The sequence below is a fragment of the Pteropus medius genome, unplaced genomic scaffold (assembly GCF_902729225.1).
Source record: "Pteropus medius unplaced genomic scaffold, Ma_sr-lr_union100, whole genome shotgun sequence".
Lineage (NCBI taxonomy): Eukaryota > Metazoa > Chordata > Mammalia > Chiroptera > Pteropodidae > Pteropus > Pteropus medius.
Genome location: NW_024352947.1, coordinates 2,301,895 through 2,315,130, shown reverse-complemented (window position 1 = coordinate 2,315,130; position 13,236 = coordinate 2,301,895). Strand labels below are relative to the sequence as shown.

The window sequence follows — 13,236 nt, the reverse complement described above, 5'->3', positions numbered from 1 at the left end:
GGTGGCGGTTTGTCATTTGGTGTCTTTCTTCTTTCCCACTCATTCGAGCCTCGGGTCTTGGGGGAAATTCCCCAGGGGCCGTCGCCTGGTTAACACCTCCTTCGTCTGGCTGGGTCACATGTTCCCCCTTTGGAGAGGGTGGGCTCGGAGTTTCCAGGCCGTTTGATCTGGAGCCCCTGCCCGTGGCGGGGTGCCTCCGGCCGGCGTCGGGGGACACTGAGGGAAGCGGCCCGGTGCCAGCTCCTCGTCTTGCCGCGTGTGCCAGGAAGGCGGGCCCCAGAGCGAGGGGACGGAACGGTGGCCAGAAGGAAGGAGAACAGCGTGTCCGCCAGGCCACATCCTAGCGACCCCGGTCGTCAAAACAAAGCAAAAGCAGACTCTCGGCCGAAATAAAAGTGGATCAGAAGTCAAAAACAATTGCGACCGAAATGTGCGTTTACGTTGGACGAGCAGAGCACCCACTAAAGCAAAGGCCTCGGGCTCTTTGGCTTTCGTTTCGGGGTGAGGAGGCCGCTCAGGGCCTAGGGAAAGGCACATGGGAGGGGGCGGGAGCCGAGACTGAGTCTCCGGTCGCCAGGGAACTGCTTGGTGGTGGGATCTGCTTTCCGGTTTGAGCGGAGATCATGACAAAGGGCAAAAGGTCAAAGGGTACACAGTGGGAGCAGAAAACCAAACGAAAACAGGAAGTGGCCAGCTCAGGGGCTTTCCAGGAGAAGGCTGGAAACGGGTCTAGATGTAAGGAGGAAAAAGAAGAACCGAGAAATCTCCGCATCTTCTGGAAGCTGCTGGAGGGGTTGGGAATGGGGTCTCGGGAAGGCGGGTGTGGGAGCACCCCCCGCCCGCCCCGCAGCCTGGGCCTCAGTCCCCGCTTCCCTTCTCCCCTCGGAGAACTCTCTCGTCCCTAGAAAGTCGTGTTCAGGTGTGTCCTGATGCCGAGGCATTAAAAGGGGTCCGGAATAACCCAGAAAGCACCCCACCTCTAAGCAAGCACCCGCGAGGGTGTTCTCACGTAGGCGGGCGTGTGGCATTTAGAACTGTCGTGGAACGAGGGGAAAGCAGGTGTCCCTCCCTTTCAGGACTCATGGCCTCGGTCCTTCGGCTACCTGGGGGGGCCACCCTGCCCGCCCGCTCCAGCGTGAAGTCTGCCCCTCGCCCCCGCTCCCGGCTCTGCTCAGAATGTCTCCCTGTGTCTCCCCATCTCTGCCTTCTCGGAAGTCAAGGGGTGAACGAACGTCCGTGGGGCAGGGGAGTGGCGGGCCCCGGCGGGGGTCCAGCAGGGGAAAGCTCCCTTGTTGCCGTTTGCACACCTCGTCTTCCGTGCCAGAGCGGAGGGCGGAGGTCCCGGTGCTGACGCCGTGCTCTGTGCGGTGGCCACCGATTCCGCTCGCGGCCGACTCAGCGCCGCACGGGAGGCGCTGGGCACGAGCCCCTCGACTGCAACGGAGGGGGATCTTCGCCAAGAACAGGAGGGAAAAAAAATCTTCGGTTTCTTCCTGGCCGCGTTCTGTCTTGAGATCTTGTTTCAGTCCTTAGTTAGTCAAGGAAGTCAGAATTTCATGTGACAAGAGAAGAATGTATCGGCATGTCTCTGACCACACTGGATATTTGGCACCTGTGGGAGAAAACCCCGCCATGCCCCAGTCTCCACTGTGTATGCGAATGAGCCGGTATTTTTAAGCAGCAGCCCGAGGTCAAAGGTCTCCTTCTGTGTTCAACAATTATTTTGATCAAAATAAATGGGCCAGCGGGACCGCAGAAAATGAGTTGCAGCAACCTCGACTCGTGTGTGAGTTTCCAATTAGGAATTCAAAGAACTTGTCGTTTAATGAGAAGGTGAAACGAGCTCCTCGAGTGTGTCCCCCACTCCCCCAGGGGTCCCTGGCCAAGAGCGGGGGACCTGGCAGGAACGTGGTTGTCACTCAGTTCGCCCGATGGAAGGGGGACGCTGCCAAGTGCTCCGCGCCCAGACGCGGAATCGGAGGGGAAAGGGGGTTGATCGGGTCTTCTCGTCTGAGGGTTGGCAAACCACTGCCTGGGCCAGACCCGGCCCGTAGCCTGCTTTTGCGAATAAAGTTTTATTGGCACACAGCCACGCCTACTTGTTTACATACTGTGAAAAGCCAAAACAGTTTCTGTCTGTCATGCTTCTTTACGGAAAAGGTCTGCCAACCCATGCTCCAGTTCACCAGTTCTGAATTGTTGTTGCGTGATGAGATCCCTTTGAAAATGTGACAAAGAGCTCTATAGGTTCCTCTTTTTAGAAAAATAAACTACCTCCTGGTTACGAATGCCCACCTGTAACTCTGACCAGGTCCTCCTCCAGAACCCGGGGCCACGGGCCGACATCGCGGCCCCTCACGGGAGGGGTCCTGAGGGCGCGAAGGACACCCTGCACAGCAGCACCCAGAGCCACCCGCTGCACTGGCCCCGGCCGTGAGAAAGGAAAAGGAGCTCAGATTTCAGGTCAGGAGGCACGAGTTCCCTTCGGGACTCTGTCACCCTGACGTTGTGTGACCTTGGGCAAGTCACTTCTCTGGGCCTTGGTTCCCTCGGGTGTCAAATAAGAGGTCCAGAATAGAGGATTTTTTGAATATCTTTCTGGCTTTCCATTTCTGCGACCTTCAAGGATCTGGAATTTATTTCCAGAGCTGAGTAGCCAGGGCGTTGTGGTTCATGTATTTTCAAAACACCGGCATCTGCTTGGCACCTCAGGTCGACTAGTCTGGCTAGTTAATCTGGTTAATTCCAAGCACTGAAATCTGGGCTCTGATAACCACACTGGGTGATCGGTGTCTGGGGAGAAAACGCCGTGCTCTAGTCTCCGCCCCAACCCTGGTCAGCCGTCCCGATAAATCGAGTTACCACACAGGGACTTCTTCAGAGAGCCTGGGCAGGTCCAGTTCAGCCCGGCAGAACTCAGGAGGAACCACCTAAAGCCCACGGCCTCCCGGAGAATGGTCCACCTTCGACCAGAGTGAGAACGTGCAACTTCTCTTGGGCAGATGTGGCCTTTTGGGGAGTCCGACTGGTTTTGCATTTACGTTGCTTTTGGTTTTAAAATGAAAATAAATATCTGTTTTTCTCTGGTGATAAAAATGCTTCACGTTTCTCGTAGACAGTTCAAGAAATACAGGGAATATGAGAAGAAGGTAAAAATCTCTCCTAAAGAGATGAGAACTGCTAACGATTCGACAAACTTTGCAGGTGTCTCTGATGCATGCACACGGTTAATACTTACATAAACGGGTTAAGCGTGTTGTTTTGTCTCCTACTTGTCATTTATCAAAATGATCCATGCAAATACTACTCTCTGGCGTTGGGTGTAGATTTCTAACATCACTTTTAATGGTTGCGTAGTATTTTACCAAATGTCCTCTAATTCACTGCTGAATCACATCTGGGTCGTTTCAAGTTCTTTTTTTTCGTCTTTACTTACCATAATGTGATGATCGTCTTTGCGCTCACGTTTTTTGTTTTTTATTTTTGCATTTTTCCAGTCGTACAGCTGAGGATAAATTCTAACTCTTGCGATCGAGGAGTCAAAATTTACTCACTAATAATTGCACGGGGTCCAACTGGCTCTGGGAAATGTGTGACGCTTTACGTCCTTGCCGTACGGGGGCGTGCCCACTTCCCCAGGCTCTGGCCAGGATTGGCTGTTGCCATTGTGGATATTTAGTTTGGGTCAACCTGATAGGTTAAAGCTGGTGTAATATTGCTGTGTTGATTTGCATTTCCTAGATCATTCTACTTTTGAATGGCACTGTCTCTGATTAAACAGAAGCCAGAATGATGACTCCACATGAGGGTCTCATTCCTGCACGAGGACCCAAGCCCGCGTGAGTGCAGAGGTGGCATCCAGAGCAGTCGGCAGCCAGGCACAGAGAGGCTGGTCCTCTTTTGAGGATGGGAATCTTTCATCGATTTATTAATTCATAGGCTCGCTGGCGACTACTTTGGGGTACCTGTTGAATGTGTCTAGAAGGCCGCATGGTCCCATGAAGTGGCTTGGATGACAGAGATGACCTCTGTACCATAATGGCAGGGCCACTTGCAGGCAGAGAGCCAACTCCCGTGACCTGTTGGTGGCCCTGCTCTATGCCGCATCCACCTGACTTCATATCCCTTGGTCCTGAGTGGATCTGCCCATTTCTCCCCCTCCCAGGATTGGAAGATGACGCCTTCACTTTAGCCAGGGTCACTAAGAAAGCCGTCAAGAGAGGCAGAAACGGCTAATGCTGTCCGTAGACAGTTAAAGAAATACAGGGAATATGAGAAGAAGGTAAAAATCTTCCCACCAGGGCAAGGGTGGGTTGGGGGTGGGAGGGGGGAAAGCTGAGTGCCGGCCAGCGTGGCAGCTGCGCCCAGCAGCCTCGGCTGTGACCTCGTGGCATGGTGACCAGCGGGCTGGCCGAGGGCTACAGCAGCGAGCTGTTCCTTCTAGGTCTGGCGTGCAGCGGTTTCCTGCCTCGCCGAGCGGCCGTTGCTCCGCGGTGATGATTCATGGCATTTGGAAAGTGTGGCTGTGTTCCGAACAGGGAAGTGAAAATTAACAAGGCCAAGGGCAACGCGGGGCAGGATCGAGGCTGTCACAAGACGTGAGGCTCAGCTCTGAAAGCGCAGAGGCGGGGGCGCGAGGGGCCGGCGCCGTGTGACTGCGGCCCCGCTTGCTCTTCTCCAGGGCATCAGCTTTTCCGAGTGGCAGTCACCGAGGTGGCCCTCAGAAGCGGCTTCTGGTCTTGGCCGAGCTGCTGCGGGCGGGAGGAAGTCGACGGGTGACTCAGTGAGTGTCGGCTCCCTCTCTGACTCAGGATTGAATCCGTTTCTTAGTGTGGTGCCAGGGGGCCCATGTGGCTTTAGCTAGATTCTTTGAACTCGGAGTCGAAACGGAGGCTCTGACCCCTGTGGTCGCTGGCCGTCCCTTGACCCCCCTCGGGGGAGCCGGGGACCAAGCTGCGTCCTGGGTGTCATCGCAGGTCGTGAGCCCACCCAGCTCGAGGCCTTCCTGGGGCTCCAGCCGTAGCACCAGCGTGTTTGGGAGTCACGTGTGGGGGAGCAGCTGGGTTCCGAGGGGCTCGGCCTCGCCAGGTGCTGGGCCGATGGAGGAGGTCATGGAACTCGCTCTCCTGAGTCCACTTGTCCCCTGAGCCCGTGACGCAGCAGGAGAGGCCCGGATGAGCCACTGCCATCCCCCACGAGAGTCGCAGCTGGCCGTTGACTCCGGGACACCGAGTTTTCCAAGGATCCGTTGGTAGTATGCCGCCTCAATGGCCGTCCCTGCCACTGCCTGAAACTTGTTCCAAGAAACACTTTCATTACCCAGATGATCGCCTTGGCCTAAGAGAGAATAATCGTTAAAGTGTTGACTCGACAGACCGTGAAGTCCCGTCGAACGTGCTGCAGGGTTCTGCGTTCCGAGCTCTAGATGAGCGTGGACGATGGTCTCTTCGTCCGGGTCATGTCGTTCCCACTTCCTTCTTCCCCGTTGTCCCCTCCGATTCCACGGCGAGTGCAGAGGTCGCCCTGGCTAGCGTGCACAGGATGGCTGGGATCCTAACCGGACTCTATTATTAGCCACACGCCGGAGAAATGCAACTCGAACCAGCTGGGGCTTCCGAAAGGGGCTGTGAGGACACCTGTGGCTGGGACCTGCCGCCGCCGGGCACCTCCCTCGTGTCTCACGCCATCCTCCCCCAACCGTGGACATCGGTCTCCTGGATAAGCTTTCTTCACACGGCAGGGAGCGCGCACGATGGCGGCCGCCGCTCACCCCACCGCACAGCGTCACCGCCGGGAAGGGGCTGAGCGAGCACGTCCCGGAGAGAGGCCCCGGTGGCCCTCACGGGTGACCGTCGTTGGCTCAATTACTGCGGCCAGGAGAGGCTCCCTGAGCAGAGGGCGGCTCCCGTCTGGACCTTGTGACACTTCCAGGGACTCCCTGGAAGAAGGGTTCCTGTCCTAGGCGGACAAACGGCAGGCCCAGCGCCCCGGGCAGGAGGCCACCCTAACTCCAGGGCCGAGCACTCGGCCTCGGCTGCGCCCCCTCGGCCTCTCCTGGGGCTGGCCGTGGGCGGCACGGCCTGGGGTGAGGGGGGGCGCCTCCTCTGTCCTCAGAGCCCGTCATGTCATTGTTTGAAAATCCATAAAAGGTGGGGCTTTTCTCAGCTACCTTTGGGGGGGGACACATGGAGCCGCCTTAGAGGAGCTAAGCCGTGAGTGAAGGGGAAAGAAGGAGCCGTTCTCAGAAGCATGGCAAAAACGAAACCAAATAAAACCCCAAGAAAACCCCTCCGAGGGCAGAGGAAATGCCAGCTCGACGCGCCGAGCCGCACGCCTGGCCTGAAGGAGATCCGAGGAAAGGCCGCCGTGACAGGTGGCGCTGGGACCTGAGGGAGGACGTGCTGGGGACGGTAGAAAGGCCAGCGTAGGTCGGTGGCATGTTGTACCGTGTGGCGGGTTTTCAATCGGGAGCTGCCGGTGACCACGGGGGAGCCTGCAGGAGACAAGACAGGAGCTGGTTCAAAGCGGGCGCGCACTGGCCTGCGGGGTCAGAGGGCTGTCAGCTGGCCTGTCCCCTGCTGGCTCTGACGGGTGGTCACCAAAATACCCGTTTGGAAATCTCTTTGAAGACTGATTAAGTGAACACTCACGGCACAGCTGACGCGCTTGCAGAAAGTAGGGGACTGTGCAGATCGTGAAGCTGACGGGCCTGCTGTCTTTCTGTGCCTCCTCCTCAGCGTCCGGGCCATGGTCACAGTCCCGGGCCCCGAGAGCGTTTCAGGGGACGGGGGCGAGGATGTGGACACTTCACTCCACCTCACGGGTGTGACACTATCTCGGGGACAGAGCATCACCTCTCACCACATGGCAGCTGGCTGTGGCCTGTGGCAGGTAGCCCGCTAGGCACGGCTTTCCATCTGGTTTGTGGCCTTGGGCTGCTGTGACCCGCAGTGGGGCGTGTCCCCCAGTCCCCCAGGGAGGGGCAGGGCGAGCAGGAAGAAAGTCTGGTTTTCATCTGGGAGTGTCACCCCTCTGTGCTTCTGCTCTCGGGTTTAGCCGATTGGACAAGAGCTGGCCAGGCTCGTCTGGGCACGGAGCAGTGGCCCCTATGTCCCTATACATCCCCCGAGTATCTCCGAGGCCCCATGACAGAGATGGGTGGCAACGGGCTGCCAGCTCTGGACTAGGGGTGGTTCTATCCGTGCAGCCCTCTGGGCCCTGGGAGCAGTTCTGATGTTTGTTCGTCAAGTCATTCATCAGTGGTCCATCCGCTTACCCGTTTACGAGGGCTGTCATCTAGTCATTCAGTCACAATGACACCGCCTTATCTGTTATCCCACACCGGGAGCTTTACCCCGTTAGCCGACTTCCCTCCCGCTTCGTCTTTGGTGCGGTGGGAGTCCTAGCCCCCAGGACCTCGGAGTGTGGCGATGGTCCAAGTGGGGTCTTTAAAGGTAATTAAGTCAAAACGAGGTCATTTCAAGTTAAACGAGGCCCTAACCTAATCTGGCTGGTGTCCTTATAAGCAAAGAGGATGAAGACGCAGACACAGAGAACGGCCACCGACCAACCGAGGCCAGAGGCCGGGACGCATCCTCCCCCGCGGCCGCAGCAGGAGCCAGCCCCGCCGACGCCTGCGTCTCGGACGTCCAGCCTCCAGAACTGTGAGGAGATAAGTTTCTGTCGTTTAAGCTGCTTTTTGGGGTACTTTGCTAGGGATGCCCAAGCAAGCTGCGACGTCTCAACGCGTAAGCATGGGCAAGGTGTTCTAGGAGGGCTGCGGACTCTTCTGGAGAATGCTGGAAACGAACAGCAGCAGCCCATGCGCTCTGCACACTTCTCCCAAACCCCTCTCTGCCCAGCTCGCCTCACCTCCACCCGTGACAGGAAGCAGAAACTTAGGGGGAAATGAAACACGGAGGGTGCCAGCAGATGCCACCGGCAGAGGCCCTGGAGGAGCTGACGCCCGGTGACACAGGGTCAGAGCTCCGCCTTTCCCCCCGGCCGCCGCCCTCCCCACACGGTTCGTATGTAGTGCGCACACACACACACACGTGGCCAGAACACGCCACGGCCTGATGGAGCGGCCACGTGCGTGTCTGAGGAAGACCGGGGACAAGTCCGCAGCTATCACGGACACGCTGGGGCGGTGCGACTGGGGCACAGTCATCGGAGCGTCCCCAGCCCCAGCGTCGTACTGCATGGTGGCTGGCAGGGGCCACGAGTAAGCCTTTCTCTGGACCGTGAATCATGCTGCTTGTTGCCCTTCGTGACCAAAGGCGATGCTGATGCTACGTTTCCACGCAGCGCTTCCAGAGGCTGTCCTTTGCTTTCTGGCCCTGGCCGGTGGCTGCGGGGCTGCGACCTCTTTGTCCACAGGAATCACGAGCTCATTTCATTAACGAATAATCTTGCGACTTCGAACCTGTCGGGCCTCGTAAGAAGCCGGGTCCGTTTGCAAGTGCCCAGCATGTAAATCTGAATGTCTCGTTACCCCCGGCGTCTGCCGCTTCCAAAGACGTTCTCCGCCTCACGGCCGGACGGTGGCCCTGCTCCTTCCCGAGGCCCTTTCGCAATCCTCGCTTAGCTCATCGGTTTTAAAGGGGGCCGGGAGTCCAGGAGCTCGGTGTTGACCAACCGGCCCCCCGTTGCGTGACACAGGGTCCCCAGCGGGCTTGCTACCGCCGGTGTGGTTGCAACCGCTTCTTGTGTGTGTGCGAGAAGGAAGCTTGTACATCATGGTCCCGCGCGTTGATAGTGCCCTTTTCTGAAGTGGGGTGGCATTTCTTCACCTAATGTCGATGTGAAAACCAGCTTCCTTTTTTTTTCTTGCAAACAGACACATGGACACTCCAGGGATGGGCTGAGGGCTCGCCCTGCACGGGTGTCACAAAGCCGTCACGTGCGGGCCCCTCCCTGCCCACTTCCTCCTGCAGTGCCTCCCCCGGCTGGCCCTCGTCCCTGCTCGTCACCAAGCGGACTCCCCCGCTGGGTAAGACCCGAGGTGTGCCCTGCTGCAGAGGTGTCTGCATTTTAAATCAGTGACCCCTGAACATCTAAGCTTTCAAAACCCAAAGAAATGGTCTTCCGATGATGGGAGCTGAGGGGCAGACAGGTCCTTGCTTACTCAAACCACCGGGCTGGGGGTGCATTTTGGCTCCAGATCCAGTGGGCAACCACCTCCTTGGTATGTCTCCTTTTGGACAAGGCTGTGTCCCTCAAGAACAGTTATTATGTATCTTGCCGCAAGTGCCATCTCTCTGACGCTTTCCCCAGACCCCAGAGCTGTGTTCACCAGGGAGCCCATAAGTGAAGGCGGCTCTGCACGCTTTCGGGCCCGCGCCCTCTCCTCCCATGCTTCTGTCTAACGCCCGTTGGTTATTGTGCATGTGCTTTTCAATGGGCACATGGGCCTCTAGTCCACTCCAGCCAATGAGGGCAGAGCTGTGATCCTTGGACAAAAGGCTTCCTGGGTCATGACTCATTCTTGGAGACATCTGGCCCGCTTGGCCGGTGTTATTAAGTGCCTGGTTCTGTAAATACTGACTGTCAGAAACCAGCCCAAGAGCTACTGAGCAATGATCTGGAAGGAAATCTATATGAATGTGACCAGTGATGAGGCAATGCTTGTCATTTGCTAAGATGCAGACACTGACAAATATCACGCCATTATCGCTCTTCCTAATAGGAGCTCATTTGCTTGTATGTGACTCATAGATGGTATGTGACAGGGTCGGATTTGGCAAGGAAAGTTTGGTCTGCTGCAACAGAGAACCACATCCAGAGTCACTCCAGTTTCTAGGCTCCTGGCTCCTTCACAAGCGTGGCTTTGGCGAGAGGAGATGCTCAAACACAGTCCCCATCATGAAGAGGCTGAAGCACGTGGCGGGAGAAGAGGTAGAACACTGCGTCTCGCCATTCAGAGCTGACGCTCTCACACCTGCTGGGCCCGTGCGTCATCTCTGTCACCTAGGGATGCCCACGGCTCTGCAAGGGGCAACCCCCCCCACTCCCCACTGGGCTTATGGGCACTGCCCGCCAAGGACGGACAGGACAAAGCTCTGCCTGGGCAGACACTGGTTTTATCTCTCGCCCTCCATCTGACCACATAAAACGTATCGTTCAGTGACTGTCCACCGAGGCTTTCTGACGGTCGGCTCTTTGGTTTATTGAGCTTTATTACTGGGCAGGAACTTCCCATTTGAGTCACAGTCCTTTCGAATGGCCCTTGACTATTTCCTACAACGCTCCGGGCGGAGGGTCTGCCCTGTCAACAGAGCATTTCGGTCGGCAGGTTTTGAACACGGGCCTTCGGCAGACTGATGCGCCGGCTCGAAGCGCTGCCCTTGGCCGAGGGGGCGCGTGTGCACACCGCCGCAGCCCTCGGCAAGTCGCTTGGCATTGACCGTGCTGCCTTGCCACGAGGGCCGAGCCCCGCCTGTGCCGACTGCATCCGGCGGCAGCACAGCTGAAGCACGCGCCATCTCCCCGTAAGCCGCCTGCCACTGGGCAACTCGTGACTCTGGGCAACTTACTTAAGTCCTCTGAACCTCACTTTCTAATAGGTACAACGAGGATAATGAGATCTACCTCTCAGGCTAGCGTGAGTCGAGATGATGTATTTAACACACGTAGATTTTAAAAACTGCACAGTTGATTGTTGCTACTAATGCCTGAAAACTGTCGCTTCTGACCATTTTGGGTTGTTATGGGTTCAGGTTATGAAGGGTCTGCTCTAAGTCTGAGGTTTCATGTGCATGTGTCAGCCCCTCGGGGAGCCATTATCATGTCACAGAGGAGCCCGAGGCTCAGGAGGCCGGCCAGCCAGGATTAGAACTAGGCGTCTCTGGCTGTGGAGGGCACGGGCTGGCCATTACCTGTGCCACGTTCCAGGGGCAGGGAGGTCCCAGCTGTGTGCATATTTAGCAGAGACTGGCAACTCGCTGTGTCGGGAGGACACTGGGGCATTGCCTCATCTTTGCCCCCATGACACGGGCACAGATGAGTCTGTGTGCGCTAGCCAGGCAGCTCACGGACGCCGTGTTTAACTGCCTGGCAGCGGCCGGGAGTTCTGGCCTTTTGTTCAGGTGGGTCACACCCCTGCGGAGTCACACAGTGGTGTTGCAGAACCCGTCAACACTCCGTATTTTTCACGGGCCATTGGAAGTGGGTGATGGGAATCCAACCTGGTGCGACATGTGGGGTGGCTGAGTGGTGGGCATCCCGCTCTGTCCTGGTCACCAGCAGCTGCCCCTCCAGGTGCCCTCCCAGAGGAAACCTTTCCTGGGAGACAACAAGTCACAGTTACGCCCTCGGGGACAAGTCGCTAACTGTCCAAGAAGGTCGGCCCGTGCTCCCTGAGAGCGAGGGACGTCCCAGAGGAGCGCCCCGGGGCTCACGGGGAGTCCTTGGAAGGGGGAGCTGTAGGGCGGAGCAGGCCAGCTCTTCCCACCTGGGGACAGGAACTCGGTCCTGCCGTAGGGGCCTCTGCACCGGAAGTCGGCAGGAGAGCTCGCGTCCCCTGTCGGCAGTGACGAGGTAGGCGGGGCCACAAAAGGGCCCACTTTGACCAGATTTGAAGATGTGCCTGGGCTGCTGTCACTGGAGACCTGCGTCAAGTCCTCCCAGACCCTCTGGGTCCAGGGTTCTCCCCTTGATACCCCAAAGAGTGGACGACCCCTCAAGCTCGCTTTCACCTCCTGAGGGTGCCACGGAAACGCAACAAGATGCCACTGTGAAGACACTTGCAGAATCTGGCACACGGGTCGTGTTTAGTCCGTGGCATCTAACGTCGTTATCGTCATCTTTATGGCAGACTCGGGTTTGCGTTTACACTTTCAAGTCTCTTCTCTTTCAAACCAGACGGGGTTTCTCCCGACACACTCCCAGCCACCCTCCTCACCCCCCAGAAAGTCTGGACTTTTTCGCTTTATGTTCTAAACAAATTCATTCCTCTTCTTCATTCGCTCCTTCTCCGCCCTCCCAGCTCTCGTGCGGAAGGCCTGTGGGCTGGGCCTGGGCTGCAGCCTGAGTGCGTTACCTGCTTAGGCCACGGCCAGGTGACAGGTGACTCGCCCCCGCCCCCGCCCCCCGCCCCCAGCACGCATGCCCGGCAGGTCTTCCCTCCGGTTCCAGCTCTCGTTTCTGAGTAGATCCGTCGCCCTCGGTCGGATGTTTTGTGCGTGTTTTTTCATTGCCAGTTTGCTTTTCCCAGGAACCTCGTGCCTGCAGAGAGTCTAGGCTTTGATTGACAGAGCGCTCCCTGTCCCAGGGTCCTCGGAGGCCCTCGCCGTGCAGATCGGGGGCAGAGGTCAGGCCCCACGAGGCCCTTGGGCGCCCGGCCCGCTCCCCACCCCAGCCCGATTGGAAGCACGCTCCATGACATGAAGTCTGGGACAGAGTCCCGCTTTTGAAGAGCCGCCCGGCAAAGTGTGACCGGCTCCGGTTACTCTCAGCACCCAGCGGTCTTGCTGAGGCCGCACAGCAATTAAGAGCCACGGAGGGAGATGCCCGCCCTGCCAACGCGCGCCGCGGGACTGCCAGCCCGGCCCTGCCACCAGCGTCCCCTGCCGCCCTTGCGGAAACCACGGGGCCAATGAGAACGAGTGAAAGGGGAAACAGAAATATTGCAGGGTCAGGCTACAAATGCTGCCCTAGCCTCGGAAACCCGATTCTAGATCATTCTGTGTGAACATGGGGGCGGCTGCTGCTGTCTTTGATGAGGGGAGGAAACATCGTTGGGGGCAGGGGCGTGAGGTCCCCTGACGCAGTGGGGGGCGGGGCCCTGCTCTCCAGGGTCCCGTTTCAGGCTGAGGGAGACAAGAATGTGTCCTGTGCCACAGGAAGAGGGGGTGCGATGAAGCGAGGCCCGCGCGGCCCTGCGGTTCCCGCTGGCTTTCCAGCGGCCTCGCCCCTCCTTGAGTCACCCCTAGTTTTGGCTTGCTGATTCAGCCGGGGGCTGCGTCCTCCTCCCTCCAGCCTTCATTTTTGGAAATGTGGGAATTTGGGGAGCTGGTGAGGAAAAGGAGGCTTGTATGGGCGGGAAAGGGGGAGACCCCCGCTTCACTGCGGGCTGCGGGTTGCGGGCTGCGGCTGCTTGCGCTCCCCGCCCTGGGCCAGAAGGGCCGTTAACTGTCGGGACTTTGAAAGCTACCTGGTCCCCTGCAACAGGGGATTTCCACGAGGAACAACTCCGCCCGCGCTCGGTGGGGCGCGGGGGCTGCCGCAGCTGCCCAG

The 13,236-nt window shown here is 58.1% G+C and overlaps 1 long non-coding RNA gene across 1 annotated transcript in view; it reads left to right on the top strand.

Annotated features, from left to right (window-relative positions):
* Positions 1 to 4,310: 4,310 nt before the first annotated feature.
* The window catches only part of LOC120592551 (uncharacterized), a 92,150-nt gene continuing 83,224 nt past the window's right edge, over positions 4,311 to 13,236 (top strand). Inside the window, exon 1 of the long non-coding RNA XR_005650137.1 lies at positions 4,311 to 8,992. This is a non-coding gene — a long non-coding RNA (uncharacterized LOC120592551). The remainder of the gene's footprint in view (positions 8,993 to 13,236) is intronic.